The 16,476-nt window shown below is 35.4% G+C and overlaps 1 long non-coding RNA gene across 1 annotated transcript; it reads left to right on the top strand.

Moving 5' to 3' along the window:
- Positions 1-651: 651 nt before the first annotated feature.
- On the top strand, positions 652-6,134 carry LOC130234688 (uncharacterized). Its single transcript, XR_008838330.1, has 3 exons — positions 652-827; positions 2,690-2,763; positions 5,604-6,134. It is a non-coding gene; the product is annotated as an uncharacterized LOC130234688 (long non-coding RNA).
- The last annotated feature ends 10,342 nt before the right edge of the window (positions 6,135-16,476 follow it).

The raw sequence follows: 16,476 nt of genomic DNA, 5'->3' as shown, positions 1-16,476 counted from the left end.
TTCTGACTTCAACTATATACAATACATATGTGTGCGTGTGTTTGATTTTTATTCATTTATTTATTTTTTTAAAAATTGCACTATACAAATTGTGTGTTTTCCACAACACAATCTCATGGCAATTCGTAACTTTTTGATTTAGTGGCTAATTCGTATGAATTTGTACGATCTAATTAGGTTATCCACTAAACTGACAAAACGTAAAATACTTACGTTTTCTCGTGAGATCAGGCTGGTTTTCCAATATAAGAGGCTGAACACCCCTGACCTAGAGGACAGCAGATGTTCTGTCCTAAGAATAAACATTTTGTGCAAAAATGCGAATGTCTGCCAATACAGCAGGTCTGGCAACCCCGTTTTGAGGCCAGCTTGTCATCCACCATTTCTGAAAGGTCTCTTGTGTTCCTCTGAGTGTTTGTGGTTGATCAAGGTTCTCCCCAATAATGCTTGTACAGAAGTGTGATGTTCTCTTTGGTCCATTTGTCAGACAGAATGAACATTATGCTGATGATTGCAAAGGTGTCTGTCTCTGACCATTTTCACTCCCACTCCTGAAATCTGCCATGTCAATACAAACTTATATAAACTCCAATGACATTGTGACCAGCAAATGTTCAACAGGGCCCTTTTCTTCTGCTTTTCTACCTGTCTGTAATCAAAAAACCCTCTGAAGTAACATGGACGTGTCAAGTCTGGCTTGAAGAGACAATCTATCTGCACCTTTTCTGGTAAAAAGTGAAGTACTCTTGTTGTTATTTGCTGTTCAGACTGAAGAGGACACACACAAGCCCAGACTTCAGAGTTTTCCTCTGCTTCTAAGCTTCTAGGTAAGTTGCTTCTCTTTGAACTAACAGCATTATTTTAGACATTAGTAGGCTACTTTGATTCATTATTGATTCACATTTTAAATTGTAAAGTCATTTCTGCATTCTTTGCAGATTTGAAGTGTAATGATATGGAGAGCAAGTATCTTTCATGACATAAGACCCTAAGAAATGTTCAGTATTAAAATATTTTCAAGCTTGATTTTAGAACAAGGTCAAATTGAGACAAGGCTGACATGTCAACATCCATTATTGTAATTAAAGTGATACAGCAGTCAACAGACAAAGTGGATTATAAAGTTTATTCAAAGTTTTCCTAAATCTATTCAACAACACCTATTCTTGTCTTAGGACATGTTATAACAAAAAAAAACAAAAAAAAAAGAACATTTGATCCACTTTAAATGCTGACTTATTCACCCTAAAACGAAAAGGCTGTAAACATTTACTCATCAGTCACTTGTTCAAAACCTGTAGAGTTTCTTTCTTCTGTTGAACACAGAAGAAGATATTTTGAAGAAAGCTGGCAACCTGACTTCCATAGTGTTTGTTTTTCCTATGGATGTCAATGGTTCCAGGATTTCTGTTTTTTTCAAAATGTCTTTGTGTGTGTTCAGCAGAAGAAATGAACTCATAAAAGTTTATAACCACTTGAGGGTGAGTAAATAGGGAATACATTTTAATTTGGGGTGAGCTAGCCCTTTAAGACCCTGTCAGATTTATTGTTGACTACATTTAACCTTTAAATAAGTTATAATCAACGGTTTTCTGTACCGCATTTATTTGAAACTGTAATCAAAATGGAGCAATCAGACAATCGGAATCAACAATTTCAACACACCATGGAATAAGAAAACATGAAAATTAACAAACCTTTAGCAAAGTCATTTCAAGGCAGTGAATATTTACTGAATTGATGTTTATAACATAAATCCTTTCAAATAAATGCTGGAAAGGTCCTTCAAGATGTTTGAGAAATCAGTTGTGACAGTTTCTGCTAAACTTCAAATTAATTCATCACAGTAAACTTAATAGCTAGTAGTTTATGGTTGTTTATTTTAGCGTTATGTTAGAATTCGATTTTTGTAAGGGGTTAGTCACATTAATTGTTCATAAGTGATTTATTAGTACATATAATTTATAACGACAGAAATCATATCATTTTGCTTACACTTTGTTTTCTGTTGAAGGAGCTTAATGTGACTTGGATATCTTTGTTAAACATATTCTTATTATAAAAGTGTTAAAACGGTGAGCATTTTTTCTTATTAAATTCATCACAGAGTACCGCCCTCTTTTCCAGATACCTGTATTTTGCAATGACAAAATTAGCATTTGATTATTTAACACAATATACATTTGAAGTAAATCAGAAGCCTTCCTGTGAAATTACAATTATTTTTTAGAATATTAAGTATATTACAAGTGCTGTTTAATAGAGAACATTTTAGCTGTTTTAATAACCAGTTTCTAATAACTAGTTTGCTTTATCTTTGCTATGATGACACAACATAATATTTTACAGGACACTATTATTCAGCTTAAAGTGCAATTTAAAAACTTAACTAGGTTAATTAGTTTAACTAGCCAAGTTAGCTTAATTAGGCAATGTATTTGCCAACAGTGGTTTGTTCTGTAAATTAAAATTTCACAACTGGTCTGATACCTTTGTCAACTGTATAAATGGATTTTGAATGAAAGTGTGTATACCATATATTGACAAAACACAGCATATGCTTGCAAAGCTGTATTAAATGCTATTTTTATAAATAAATATTCGCTTATTTTACGTCATGCTTTCAATATATTACTTGCGAGACAAAAAAAAAAAAAATCTATGATTCTCTCCTTTGTTCCTCTTACAGGGTGCAGATGATGTCTCATATCCGTGTGTTTCTGCTTCTCTGCACGTTCCTGCTGATCTTCTTCTGTGCAGCAGGTACTCTAACATCTCCATTCACCCGTCAGCTGATTAGATCTACTCAAGTATTTACTCTATTATTGTTTCTGGCCTGTGTGCTGGTATGTTTCAGCTTTAGCACCACCGGACACTGACAAAAACATTCATAAACCCCATCGGACTAAACTGTCCAAACATTTGTCCAGCGAGTCTGGCTCAGCATAGCATTATGGGAGGTAATTACACCGGTCTTTCGTCAATAAAGATATTCAAAATGAATTGAGAAACTTATTAAATGTTATGTAAAAAGGCTGTATGAATGTGTTCTTTGTCTTGCAGTCTTCTTGTTGTCTACTTGGTATAGAAATAGGGAACATATCTTTCTTCAGATGAAGGTTATTCCTGTGGATTTTATTGATCTGCTTTCCAAGGGTCTTAAATATTTGAAATTCTCAAACGTCTCCTCTCATATTTTGTGTGTGTTCCTGAGAGCTAATAAAAGAAGAGTATTAAATATTTAATATTTATTTATTTATTTATCTAAATGTATTATTCATTAAGGAGGGTAAGGGTTGCATTGGGATCAAATATCCACCAAAAGTACTGATGGTCACAGATAACCACAATAAGTGTAAATAAAATACAAAAATTGTAACATAAAAATATTTAAATTAAATACACAGCTATCCAGAATTAGATCCAATGCAGTCACTGATCACGACAATAATAAACGTGACTTAAAAAAGTGAAAATATTTGAAAATATATTGCATAAAACTAAAAGCTTAATTCAAAGTTTTATTAACTACAAACACAATTAGTTTTCTCACTTGTTTACATTTTGTGTGTGTGTGGGGTTTTTTTTTTTTTTGATCTTTTCTCTATCCACTCTCATTTCCTCATTCTGTGCTTGCAATTTCCAAAGTTGCCAATAGAGCATCAATGGTCCGCTAGTCCGCAACTGCTCGAAAGAGAGCCAATCAGTCGAAAAGGAGAGTTGAAGTGTTGGTTTTTATTCTAAATAGTTTTAACAATGTCATCAGTGAAATCAGACTCCCTCCCAGCTTCTTTAAAAATCTTGCTTTCTTAAGTCGTCATAGTGAATGAAGGGATTTTAACATCATGCACATTTAATTTGATTTAATTTCTTAAAGTTTTAATATTTTGCATTCTGTTTGTGGTAAAGCTGCTTTAAATGTTAAGGACAAGGAACATGTAAAATAAAATGTACATAACATTGTAAAATATGAGTTTAAGGCCACACTTCCGTCAAAAATGAGCTAATGACATTGAGCTAATGCTTTAGGCACCTAGTACATGTCCAACAAATAGATTTGCTTCAAATCATCTAAATCACTGTGTCGGCCTATTCAGAAACAGTTTGTTGGCAAACGCCACTAAACGCCTCTTGCCTTTGGCTATAACCCGAGAACCAATCAGAAGGTGCAAATAGAATCATTTTTTCAATGTAACGGCGCGCTGGTACGCTAACTTTTATGAGAGCATTTCATTCCGCTTCCGATTTAAATTTTAAAGAGTTTGATGAACTGGATGAGCCTGTCCGACTGTCAGTGAATAGCAACTGAAAACGTCCCGTACCTCAAAACTTTGAGAAACACACTGTACAGTCGAAAGTGTACCATGCACCCATAATTTTTTTTAGCGCAGTGGCGCTACTTTGAATGAGTCCGATTTACGATATACATTAAACAGCAACTCCATTTTACGAAAGACGAAGTTAAGATGCCTTTCTTTTGTCCTACATGGATGCTATGAGGATAAACAAGAGACGAAAAAGAGACCTTGAGTATAGTGAAAATGAATGAATGAATGAATGAATGAATGAACGAATGACAGCTTCTAAAGGTGTCTGAGAGACATCCCCTTTTGCCCAGTATTTCTACCTTGTGTTTTATTTGCTAATTTAAGCTATTTTTAAAAGATAAATAAAATGTATAAAACTATACATTATTTATATTACTTCACAATACCTATACATCTGATAAGCTTTTTATATTACAATATATTTATATTTATTTATATTAAGGCACAGATATTGATGTTTCACAATGTTTTTACACCACATTATTTGAATCTAATAAGCTCAGTTTATAATGTTTGCAATGTTTACATTTTAAATCCAAATCCCAAATATCAGAAATGGCAACAGATTGTTAAGATTTAATTAATGTTATTGATTTATGGACTTACTTGACAGATGTATTTTTAATTTCAGGTGGTTTGTGTAATGTGTTTTATGTTTGGTAAAATAATTTCTAATAGCATCTTTAGTGCTTTTTAAATGCACTGTCTTGTCCCCATATGTGGGGTTTAGAGGTGTGCAAAAAAAGCACAAGTGGATTTAGCCGATTTTAACGCAAACAAAAAATCTACTCTGTTAAAAACCAAAGAATTGTCTAACATTTTTACATTTTTGAAAAAAGTTATTTTATTCACTAGCTAATAACCTTATCATTATCTATTAACTAAAACCCCTGAGCCTAATTACGAGTCTGATAGAAAATGTTCATTTACAAGAAAAGAGGTCTGATGGATTTAGAGGGTTTTGCATCTGAACTCTTCATATGTACGTCTACTTATTGAAATGAAAAGAAGCAGTGATAGGGTTTATCTAAGACTGGTCCAGACCAACCATTATACTTAATTAAGAACATTGCCAAAAACACATATTAATGATAAGGTACACCTAAGGTACAACTAAGAATGGCATAGCCTTAAGAAGGTTTTGGGAAATGCAGTCCACGTCAGATTAAATGTCTGAGACAGATACCTGTAATAGAAGAAATTCCATTGCACCCTGCTTACTAATACCTGTAGTTGGAGAAATTCCATTGTTACCCACTGTGCTTTGTCTGTCAGGTGTTCCAGCTCACAGGGAGATCAGGGCGAAGAGGAGCGTCCCATACTGGAACCTGTGGTCATCTGACTTCTATGGTTGGGTGGACGTGCTGCGTTCTCAGAGCGGATACGACACACTTCTGGACTTGGCAAGGAACTACTGGGCTCACTATCCCGTTGCAGGTTTTCTAGGTTACGGAAGCACCCCAGGCCAAACAGACGGTCCAGAACTGGAAGTTGAAGATTTAAAATAACATCGCAATGTCCTTCCCACTGGGCTTCCTCTATGTACCCCTTCGCTAGCTGTCTGGATTTTATCTAATACTGCGCATGTCTTTTCCTTATGGTGCATTCTCTTGTGGGTTTTTTGCCATCTGGGAATCCTTTCCACAGGTTTAGTTTCACTCAGCTTTTTATTCTTGCAAAATAACTGTCCGCGCAAATGATCCGTGTAATTCAGAAATGTTTGTTGTCAGTGCAACATTAAGCAAACCAGTTTTGTTACCAATTTTCGAAATGTAAGTGCAACAATAAATGCATTCTATGAAAGACTTTTAGAGCTCAAGCTGTTTCATAATTACATTATTAATGTCTTGTGGGGGCAGCACGGTGGTGCAGTGGGTAGCACGATTGCCTCACAGCAAGAAGGTCACCGGTTCAAGCCTCGGCTGGGTTAGTTGGCATTTCTGTGTGGAGTTTGCATGTTCTACCTGTGTTCGTGTGGGTTTCCTCCGGGTGCTCCGGTTTCCCCCACAAGTCCAAAGACATGCGCTATAGGTGAATTGAATAAGCTAAATTGGGCGTAGTGTATGTGAGTGTGAATGAGTGTGTATGGATGTTTCCCAGTACTGGATTGCAGCTGGAAGGGCATCCTCTGTGTAAAACATATGCTGGATAAGTTGGCGGTTCATTCCGCTGTGGCGACCCCTGATGAATAAAGGGATTAAGCTGAAGGAAAATGAATGAATGAAAGTGTTATGATTGTTTAACAAGAGAAATTAGTCATGCATGACATCACTGATCTGAAAATGGCGGTAAATAACTTCAAACAAGCTGGTTTAAACCTTCAGATTATCGTTTAACCAAATATAACCAAACATGAACACTCATACAAATTTTTGCCTATATTTTATTTTGATGGCTCCCTACCAGATATTCTACTTAACAAATAACTTTACAGTGTATGTCAACTCTTCAGGTCAAATGTAAAAATGTGGATTGACCATTAGTGATGAACACTTGCTGTTAACAACCTGAAACGCTAAAGAGAAACACAAAACTACTGACTGACTTCACGTAACTAAACTAAAACAAGTCAAATCTCTCAAAATCTCAGCAGAGGCAAAGTGAGGCTTAATGAAACACTGAAACAGTCGAAGCAAATGTGTCGAAGCTTCGAACCGTTTCAAAACCCCACTCTAAAGTGACACCTAGTGGTCATTTTTTTTATGTATTGCACTGGAACAACTTCTGCGCAGAAACAGTTCAGCAAAAACGTGCTTTGTAGACTTGAATCTTCAAGTAGTTTTGTGAAGCGATTAGGGTTCTTGACCTCCATGCAGTGATAGTGGGTTGGAATCCACGCTGGCACAGCTATTTTGAAATGCTTAACATCAGTTTGAAATGCTTTGTTCTTGTATCGTTTTGTTTCAACATTGGTCTGACATCTGAATAAACACTTTGTGTATAAATATGTCTTGTTTTGGTCATAAAACAGGGTTGTTGCTAGATCAGACACGGTTATGGTTGGAAGTTAACAAGAGTTATTTATATTATTCATTACCTTTCCCATTTTTTGTATTTTACCCAAAACCTAAACCCAACCATCACAGTACTGTAAAAATATTAATTATTGTTATACAGTGTTACAAAAATGATGCTAAATTGATGCCGTATCCGCAGCTGTATCCTATCTAGACTACACCATAAAACAGTAACATTATTAAAATACATAAAATCATGATTTCGGAGTATTTGTACTAGTCTGGATTTGAATCCAAATGCCCAGAAGCACAGAAACAACGTGTACACGCACGGTCCACTATATGAGACAGAAGGTTCTTTTAACCCTGTCAGTCAAATGCAGATTCTCCAGGTCTCGAAACGCTTCTGAACTAATCAATGCATTGAATCGCTTTAGTCATGTGACCAGGTGTTTTGAAACACTTTAGTTATGTGACCTGGGTGTTTCGGATCATGCTTCGATGCAGTGTTTCAGACACTTGCGCTTCGGGATCTCGAAACTGTGTCGAAACGTCAGTTTCACGTCAGCCATCCCTAAGCAGAGGATTTGGAAAAACAGCATCAGCAGCTTCAGCTATTACTAAACTGTTTAACTTTATTTCTCCCTTACATACAAAAAAAGTCCATTGTGGGATATCCTGAAAATATTAATTGTGTTAAACATTACCATGATGTGAGCAGGGTTTGCATTACTTGGTCTTTTTGACTTAATTTTCCATGTTAGTTACTCTTTAGCTTTTGCAATTATGTGTTGTGATAAGAGAAATAGAATCAGATAAAAAAAATTATTACATAATTTTAATATCCTGATCCTGCATGTGTATATAGTCTATGATGGTGATGTTTTTTTTTCCCCAAACTGTTAAATATATTAGTTCTTTCGCTTATAAGTCTATTAATCAGAAGAATCACATCAAATTCTCTTAAGAAAACACAGACATTACAAATTAGTGTATGAATCTCAACAATGGTGAGGTATTTTAACACTGTAGCGAAAAAAACCTCACCATTGTTGAGATCCACATAGTAGTTCTTGATGTCTGTACGTTTAAAGTATTTTAAGCACTTACAACATCTCAACCTCTTAATTAAACACAGACATTACAAATTAGTGTATGAATCTCAACAATGGCACTGGAGCAAAAATACCTCACCGTTGTTAAGATCCATATGCTGATTATTAAGTATATAAGTATTGATCTATTTTAACTGGCATGTAAAGCTTTGTGCTGCATTGCTTATGTTTATCCAGTAGTAAAAATGAAAAAGACACCTCATTCTGTGCATTATAAATCATTTCACTACTTCTACATCATTGCACATGCTCATCAATTTTCAGTTCCACTTAATAAATTAAAATATTCAACACACCGTCTGTGTTAAAACTAACACACTGGTTGAGTTAAAAGTATCAAAGTGTGTTATCCTTAATTTACCACACAGGGTTTGTTTTTAGAAGTAGCATAGGTTGTGTTGCTTTTAACATCTCTATTTTAAGAAGGTATCTAGCATGTTTTATACTTTGACTACCTACAGGTTGCAAGCACATTTCTAGCATATTTTAACATGCTGTTATATTTTTCTAATGTATCATCTTGCTAGCATAAACCAGTGTTTCCCAACCCTGTTCCTGAAGGCACACCAGCAGTACACATTTTCAACCTCTTCCCAATCAAACACACCTGAATCAACTCATCAGAACATTAGAAGCGACTCTAAAACCTGAAGTTAATGGGTCAGATAAGGGAGACAAAATATGTACTGTTGGTGTGCTTCCAGGAACAGGGTTGGGAAACAATGTCATAGCATAGATTGCTATCAATTCTGACATGTTTTAGCATTTATGTTAGTATGTTTCTAACAAAAAAAACTAAGATGTTGATAAAACAGGTCTTTCAGTCTTTCTACTTCAAATTTGAGTGTAAAGGATCGTAATACTCTTTTTATCTGCGTAGAGTGCAAGTCCACCATGGAGCCCCATGCGTGAAAGGAGACAGATGATTGTTTTATGTTTTATCTCTTCAGAATGTGGCACTTTACATCCTCATTTACATAACATTTACATAGTATTTCACAGTTCTCAAATTAACAGAGTTGGTAATAGGTGTGTTTTAATCTGAAATAAACAAATACACTATCAAGCTCTAGCTGTATACAGTAACACAAATATTCATTTCAGCATACATTTTAAAATGACGTGAATATAAATTATGACGCGATAGGCGCTAAATATAGACGTGGGAAACAGCCGTGAGTCACCCCTTCACGTTCTATAGCCGCAACATGATTACTTTAACAGGATAAACAGGATTACTGTAACATTATAAGGGAACATAAATCAACTTACAGTCGTGCACGCACGTTTACCACTTACCTAAACCAGGAGAAAGCAAACTAGACTGCCGGCATTGTTCTGAACACGCCCATCTACGGTAGTTCACGCGCACATTAATAGGTCTGTTTACACTCAATATGGAATTTAGTACTTTGAGGAATGATTTAGTGTCACTTGCCATTTCCTTTTCCGACAATTTCTTTTTGAAAATTGTATTCCCTGCTTTTTTTGTTGTTGTTTTGTTCTATAGCTATTTAAATGACAAGGATGTTGCACTTCAAGGGCAAGATTTGGGCAAGACTTCTTTCGATGATTTGCCAACACGGCTGTGCTACTAAATTGTCTTTCACAAGCCTTTAGTCTGAAATTGTGATTTACTCACAGGGAAGAGCTCAGCTGCAGAGAATGGCATTGGTGCTGTTTTGCTGACTGAGTTATGTGTCATCTTATTTTATGGCCTCCAGTACAGCTGTCTTCAGGTTCTCATCAGGCTCCGTTATCTGTTTTGAACACACGGTTCAAAGGCTTTGAGCATTCACTGAGTCAGCATCCGATATCTTTCTCACCAAAAATAATTCAATTATCAACAGCAAAATGTCATCATCTTAATCAAATTTTCCTGTGGTTTCAAAGGTCTGAGGGTGTGGAAATGATGACAATGTTCTCCCTTTCGAGTGAACCATTCCTCAAAGGTTTGCCTTCATGTAGGCTTCTTAATTTTTTTTTAGATTAATTAAAAAGTCATGAGATATAGTTTGCAAGCTTGGCTAGAAAGAAACATCTTTAATCTAGATTTAGACTTTGAACATCTTTATTAAAACTATTGCAAGCTTTGGAGCTGAGCGTGGAAATACTTTACCTGCTTTGGAGGACTTTGCTACTCTAGGTACCCGAAGTCCTGGGTTTTGTGACCATAAATAGCGTGATTGTTTGTAGAAACGAAAACTGGTGAAATACATGACCTAAAGTTACATAATTCTTTTTTAAAATTTTCTTTACTCTTCTGGTCTGAAATATATAGCGGAGCACCATCAGCTGTAACTCAGTGGGGCAGTACAGTATATATATTGAAAACAGAAGAGGGCAGAAGTCAGATCTTTGTGGCACTTCACAATAAACTGCTTTTTTTTTTGTAGCTGTCACGATTTGGCACAGGTCACAGGAATTATCATTTATTCATTGTGAACAACTAACTTATCCAACATATGTTTTAAAAAGCGGATATTCTTCCAGCTGCAACCCAACACTGGTAAACACCCATACACTACGGCCAATTTAGTTTATTCAATTCACCTATAGTGCATATCTTTGGACTGTGGGGGAAACAGGAGCACCCAAAGGAAACCCACGCGAACATGCAAATTCCACACAGAAATGCCAACTGAACCAACGACCTTCTTGCAGTGAGGCAGTCGTGCTACCCACTGCACCACCATGACACCAGAAATGATCAAAAACGTATATTTATTTACAAAAACACTCACAGGCCAGGAACACAAGAAGAAACAGGATGGCAATATAATACTGGACAAATAACTAATGAAACTTGTGCGTATAAATAGACAAGAAATTACTAAACTGAATACATACAGGGGTATTACACAGGTGGAACTAATGAAACTAATGAATGGCGGGAAAACGGAACAAAGGAATCACATGACAATAAGAGAGCACGTGGACCACATGACAGGTAAACAACCGGATCGTGACAGTACCATGGGCTGGATAAATAATTTTAGGAAATATATCTAATGAACGTTAAGATTTAGAGGCAAGTATATTTAGTTCTTGTCCTAAAGTCGTGCAAATTATTTTTGGAGGACATTATTGGGAATAGATCTTAAGACACAACCAAAGTGACTTTTTCTTTATAAATTTATTTCAAATTATTTAAATGAAAAAGTTAATAAAGTTATTAATATTAAATAAGGTGGTGTCTAATTATTTGTTCATCTCTACGATATAAAAACCTTCATTTGTTTAGGTTTTTCTCTGAGTGCGCAGCGATACACTCATATGTCTTACCTAAAAGTCAGTTTTTTTTCCGTTTGTACTTAAGGTTTCTCTTGAGAGCATGAGTTTTACCGTTTTACAGTACTTTTCCATGTTATCTTTTTTTCCAATCTGTTCAGATAAAGTTTCTAATGTGCTACAGAATACTACCCCCTGACTAATAGTCATTTTCTCAACCATGTTTATGTGTGACAGTGGTAGAAAGAGTACTGAAAAATCATACTTAAGTAAAAGTACCATCACTTGCCTGAAAATGTAGTGCAAGTAAAATTATCTGTTGTAAATATTACTCAAAGTATGAGTAAAAAGTAGACCTTTCAAAAGCACTCAAGAGAAGTGAGAAGTGAGCATTGCATTGTAAAAAGCTGATGCATTTACATGTAATTTGTGGATGTGTGTAAACGTAACATTCTGCGTAAAATTCATAGTGCATTTAGTCATTGCCCAGCAGGCACATAACGTCATAAGATGTTAATATTAGGTTAGATTTAGGATGTGATGTCAGGTGACCAAAATTCAAGGCTCTATTTTAATGATCTAGGTGCAAAGTCCAAAGCGCAGGGTGCAAAAGCATTAAGGGCATGTCCGAATCCACTTTTGCTAATTTAAGGATGGGAAAATACATTCTGTGCTGCAGCTCAAGGTCTAACAGGGTTGAGCTTATTCACTTAATAAGTTATAGGTGTGTTTTGAGAATAAACCAATCAGACTCTCATCTCACATTCCCTTTAAGAGTCAGTTGCGTCGTGCCATGGTGCATTAGCTATTTACATGGTGGACTTTGTAAGTGGAAAAACTGAACCCTTCACTAGTGATAAAACAGTTAAACAGAGCATCTGCAGCGCGAGAATGAGCCTCCTCCAATCGGCCTTTACTTTCACTTCTCTCTTTCGTGGATAAGGAAATGTGTTGTACGCACAGACATCCTGTAGCCTATAGATAATTTATTTCATTTGTTAATCACAAAGATTTTTTTCAAAACTATTTCTAAATTCAGTTCTTGAACAATAATAACAAAGTGTGGTCAAAATTAGTTATATTCAAGTTATATGGAGTTATATCCAAATATGCTATGCCCCATATGGTCCAAAGCCTGACAGGTGGACAAATCTAAGCTTGTTTTTATTAAAACAAATATAAATATGCATATAATAAATAATACTGCTAATAATAATAACATTATACAAAAGCAAATTGTCACGAACAAACTAAAAAAGCCCCCGAGATGAAGGCATGGAGGCAGTGGTTTTTATATTTATATAGAAAATAATCATTTTTGTATCATTTTAATCCTTTAATTCTTTTTCATTTGTAAAGATATTTGCGTATTGCTGTACATCCTGCTTTCAGCAACGTGTAAGCGAGGCGCACAACTGACTTTAGACCTGCTTTCAGCTGGTCTATTGCAAAATCAATTTTAGATCCTCAAAATAGCAACGTGCTAACAGTGCGCCTTAACACACCTCTTTTCCAGGCCGAAACACCCATGAGTCTACAAAGCGGAGATAATGGATTTGCTATTTAAACAACGTGGCGGAAAAAGGGAAAATTAAGGTTGCGTTGATCTGAAAATAGCAACACATCGGGGAAACACGTCTTGCGCCTTATTGTGTCGGGTGTATGATAGGGCCCTCAATGTCTATCCAGCATCAAAGGACAACGTTATTTTGATGTCCAATAACAACATCAAATGACGTTAATATTTGGTTGATTTTAGGTGTGGAAAGTGACCAGAATCAAATGTTGAGCCAACATCTTAAACCAGCATCATATTGATGTCAAATACTGACATTTATTCATCAGGTATGGCAACCAAAATCCAACATCTGATAGACGTCATAGTGGTAACATCCACACAATGTCAAGCTGTAACATCACAAGACGTTGATATTTGGTTGACTTGATTTTCATTTCCAAACAAAGTACAATGTCCCGACAACGTTTGGGTAACTTTGGGGTACAGTGACATGCATCTAAACAGTCTCTGGGTTAATGAGTGTAAAAATTTTGGACACTTTTAATGCTTCCAGACAGTTTGCTGCAATTGTAAATCACCCATGTCTTGAGGTAATTCATTATGATGCCATTTACCTTCTGTGTGCGATTTGATTAGACAGGGATCACAGGACTGATTTTTCTAATCCCCATAGACAAGAAAAAGTAAAGTAGTGATTGAAAGTTAAAGGTAAGGGTGGTGAAGAGTACCAATACTGCACTAAAAATGTCCTCAAGGGAAAGTAAAAGTACACATTTTTAAACTTGCTTAGTAAATTACAATTCCTGAGAAAAGCTGCTCACAGTAGTTTGAGTATTTGTAATTAGTTACTTTACACCAGTGATTTTTGAGTATAGGATAATGTTTAAGTAAGATATACTGTACTGAGGGTATGTGTCAATCAGTCATTAGTGGCTGGAATAAAAGCTCTACCAGTTTATAAAGTGGAGCAGTGTGGCTAATATTAGCAATACATAATACGCATATGCATGATCATCAGTGACATCATCCCCTTGATGTAAAACATAGTATCTATCATTGTCACCATATCAAGATAGAGCGCTTAATTAACTGGAATGAAAAAGAGTAACAATTTACATGAAGGATACAATCATATGACCATCATGAAACCGTTATAATCACGATGACGTGGAACATGCCAATCAATATTAATTACATTTTATGCATGCTTATGACAACTGTCATTAAATGCCGTTAGCTCAGTTATTTCATTTTAAAATGCAAACATGACATTGTTTGAGATGTCTTTATTATGACAACTTGACAAACAAATACATTACAACCTGTCTTTGTCACGACTTGACATTATCAAGAAAACATCATTTGTCGTAAATCTGATTGTCATTTAAAATGACAACTGAGAAAATGACACCTAACGACAGTTGTCGTAAGCATGACTACAATCTCATGCATCATGTCACGATTATATAGGTTTCACAACAGTCTTATGAACACCCCTTAAAGCATAGGTCTCAAACTCAATTCCTGGAGGGCCACAACTCTGCACGGTTTTGTTCCAACCCTAATCAAACACAGCTGATCCAGCTAATCAAGGTGTTCAAGACTACTAGTGACTATTAAGCAGGTGTGAGTTGAAGGTGGGTGGAGCTAAACTATGCAGAGCTGCAGCCCTCCAGGAATTGAGCTTGAGAGTATGGCATGTTGGACACTTTATAGATTAATCTATAAAAATGCCTCCTTGGCTGTATTTTTATACTTTGTATTAAAATACTTTCCCGTTTCCCTATTTATTATGCAGTCCTGGAACAATGTAAACATAGACGGTGTGGCGCTTTTACAGTTTATTTTTTCCTCCACTTCTGAGTGACTCTTTTCCAGCATTCAATCATGTAACAGCCAAATCCAACCTTTGGTAAATACTGACAAAAAGGATTTTTACAGAAATGTCGGCACTAAAGCAATTTTCTTCAAACGTTGATGTGAAATAAGTCAACCTAGCGCACCAGAGAGGAATGAAAATCTCCAGGAACATGATCCACTCTGTGAACGTCAGGAAATTCAATCTGTGATATAAAAGTCATTACTTTTCCTTCTGCCTAAAATGCTACTCTGTCCAGATTCAAATAACAGCAAATCCTACATGTGAATGGTCTTTCACTGTTTTTACGCAGTTCTTGAAGTAACTAAGAAATGAATAAACAAGAGGATTTAAACTATTTACATTTTGAGGATAACTGACTGTGAGCCAAACATTCTCTTATGCAAAGTTCAAATCTTTCCGACCGGAATAATAAGTAGCATCTGCCAGTCAGTCTAAATCGAATACTCTGCTCATTTACAGAACTTTACACAATATCTTTTTTCAGTTTCTCAAACAAAAAAGTACAATACAATGCACAAAGTTGTACTTCTAAAAGTATTAATCCTGCGATATTATACAAACATCAGTGCAAAGTCCAAAAAATAAAAAGTTTAGGCGATCATTTGATTTGAGATGTAAAATACTCCAGACAATTATCACAATCTAAAACTCAGTCGTTTGTATCTTTAATTAAAGGAACGTTGTGAGGAAATTAGTAACCACGCTTCATCAAATAGACAATAAACTCTACAAATCCACGCGTATCATTAATCTGAACACATTTAAAGCAAGCGAAGCATCAATTCCCATTTAGTCTCATGCAAATATGAACAAAAACACTTCACTGCAACAAAATCACTAGGAATCAGAGCTGAATAAATATATCACTTTTCACAAAATTCAGCTCATCTTTTACATTGTTTACCAGTGTCCAAGATTAGATACAATAACTTAAACAGTCCAATTCTTTCTCCCCACTAAAACAATAGATGAAGCTGCAGAGGGTTCATGAAAAACTCCAGTAGAGCAAATCAAAGACAAATGTAAAAATAAAGGTTGTGTTGCGATCAACTGTTCCTCTAAGAACCTCTATGCTTGAAAACGTCATATAAAAGGTTATTTGCATTAAACAAAAAAAGTATTAATTATAAATAGGTTCTAAACAGGTCAGGTCTAAAAATTAATTAGTGTAATAACACTTTCTGGAACTCAAGATATGTGAGATTTTATAAGCTACATAAAGTACAGTAGTATAGTACAGTAGCTTATGTCGAATAGTTAGAGCTGTAAAACTTCATTGCAATTTGATTTAGTTGAATTAAAATTCAACTTGTTGAAACAAAACTATTGTGTAAAACTTTAGTTTAAGTAATAGTTCACACCATTTACTACTGGCCTATTAACTACTACCTGACTGTCATTAAGATATCAACTGTTTATAAGCACTTACAAAGTATAACCTTAT

Source organism: Danio aesculapii, chromosome 9, assembly GCF_903798145.1.
Source record: "Danio aesculapii chromosome 9, fDanAes4.1, whole genome shotgun sequence".
Taxonomy (NCBI): domain Eukaryota; kingdom Metazoa; phylum Chordata; class Actinopteri; order Cypriniformes; family Danionidae; genus Danio; species Danio aesculapii.
The sequence above is the reverse complement of the archived record's forward strand: the minus strand, read 5'-3'. Positions and strand labels throughout refer to the sequence as shown.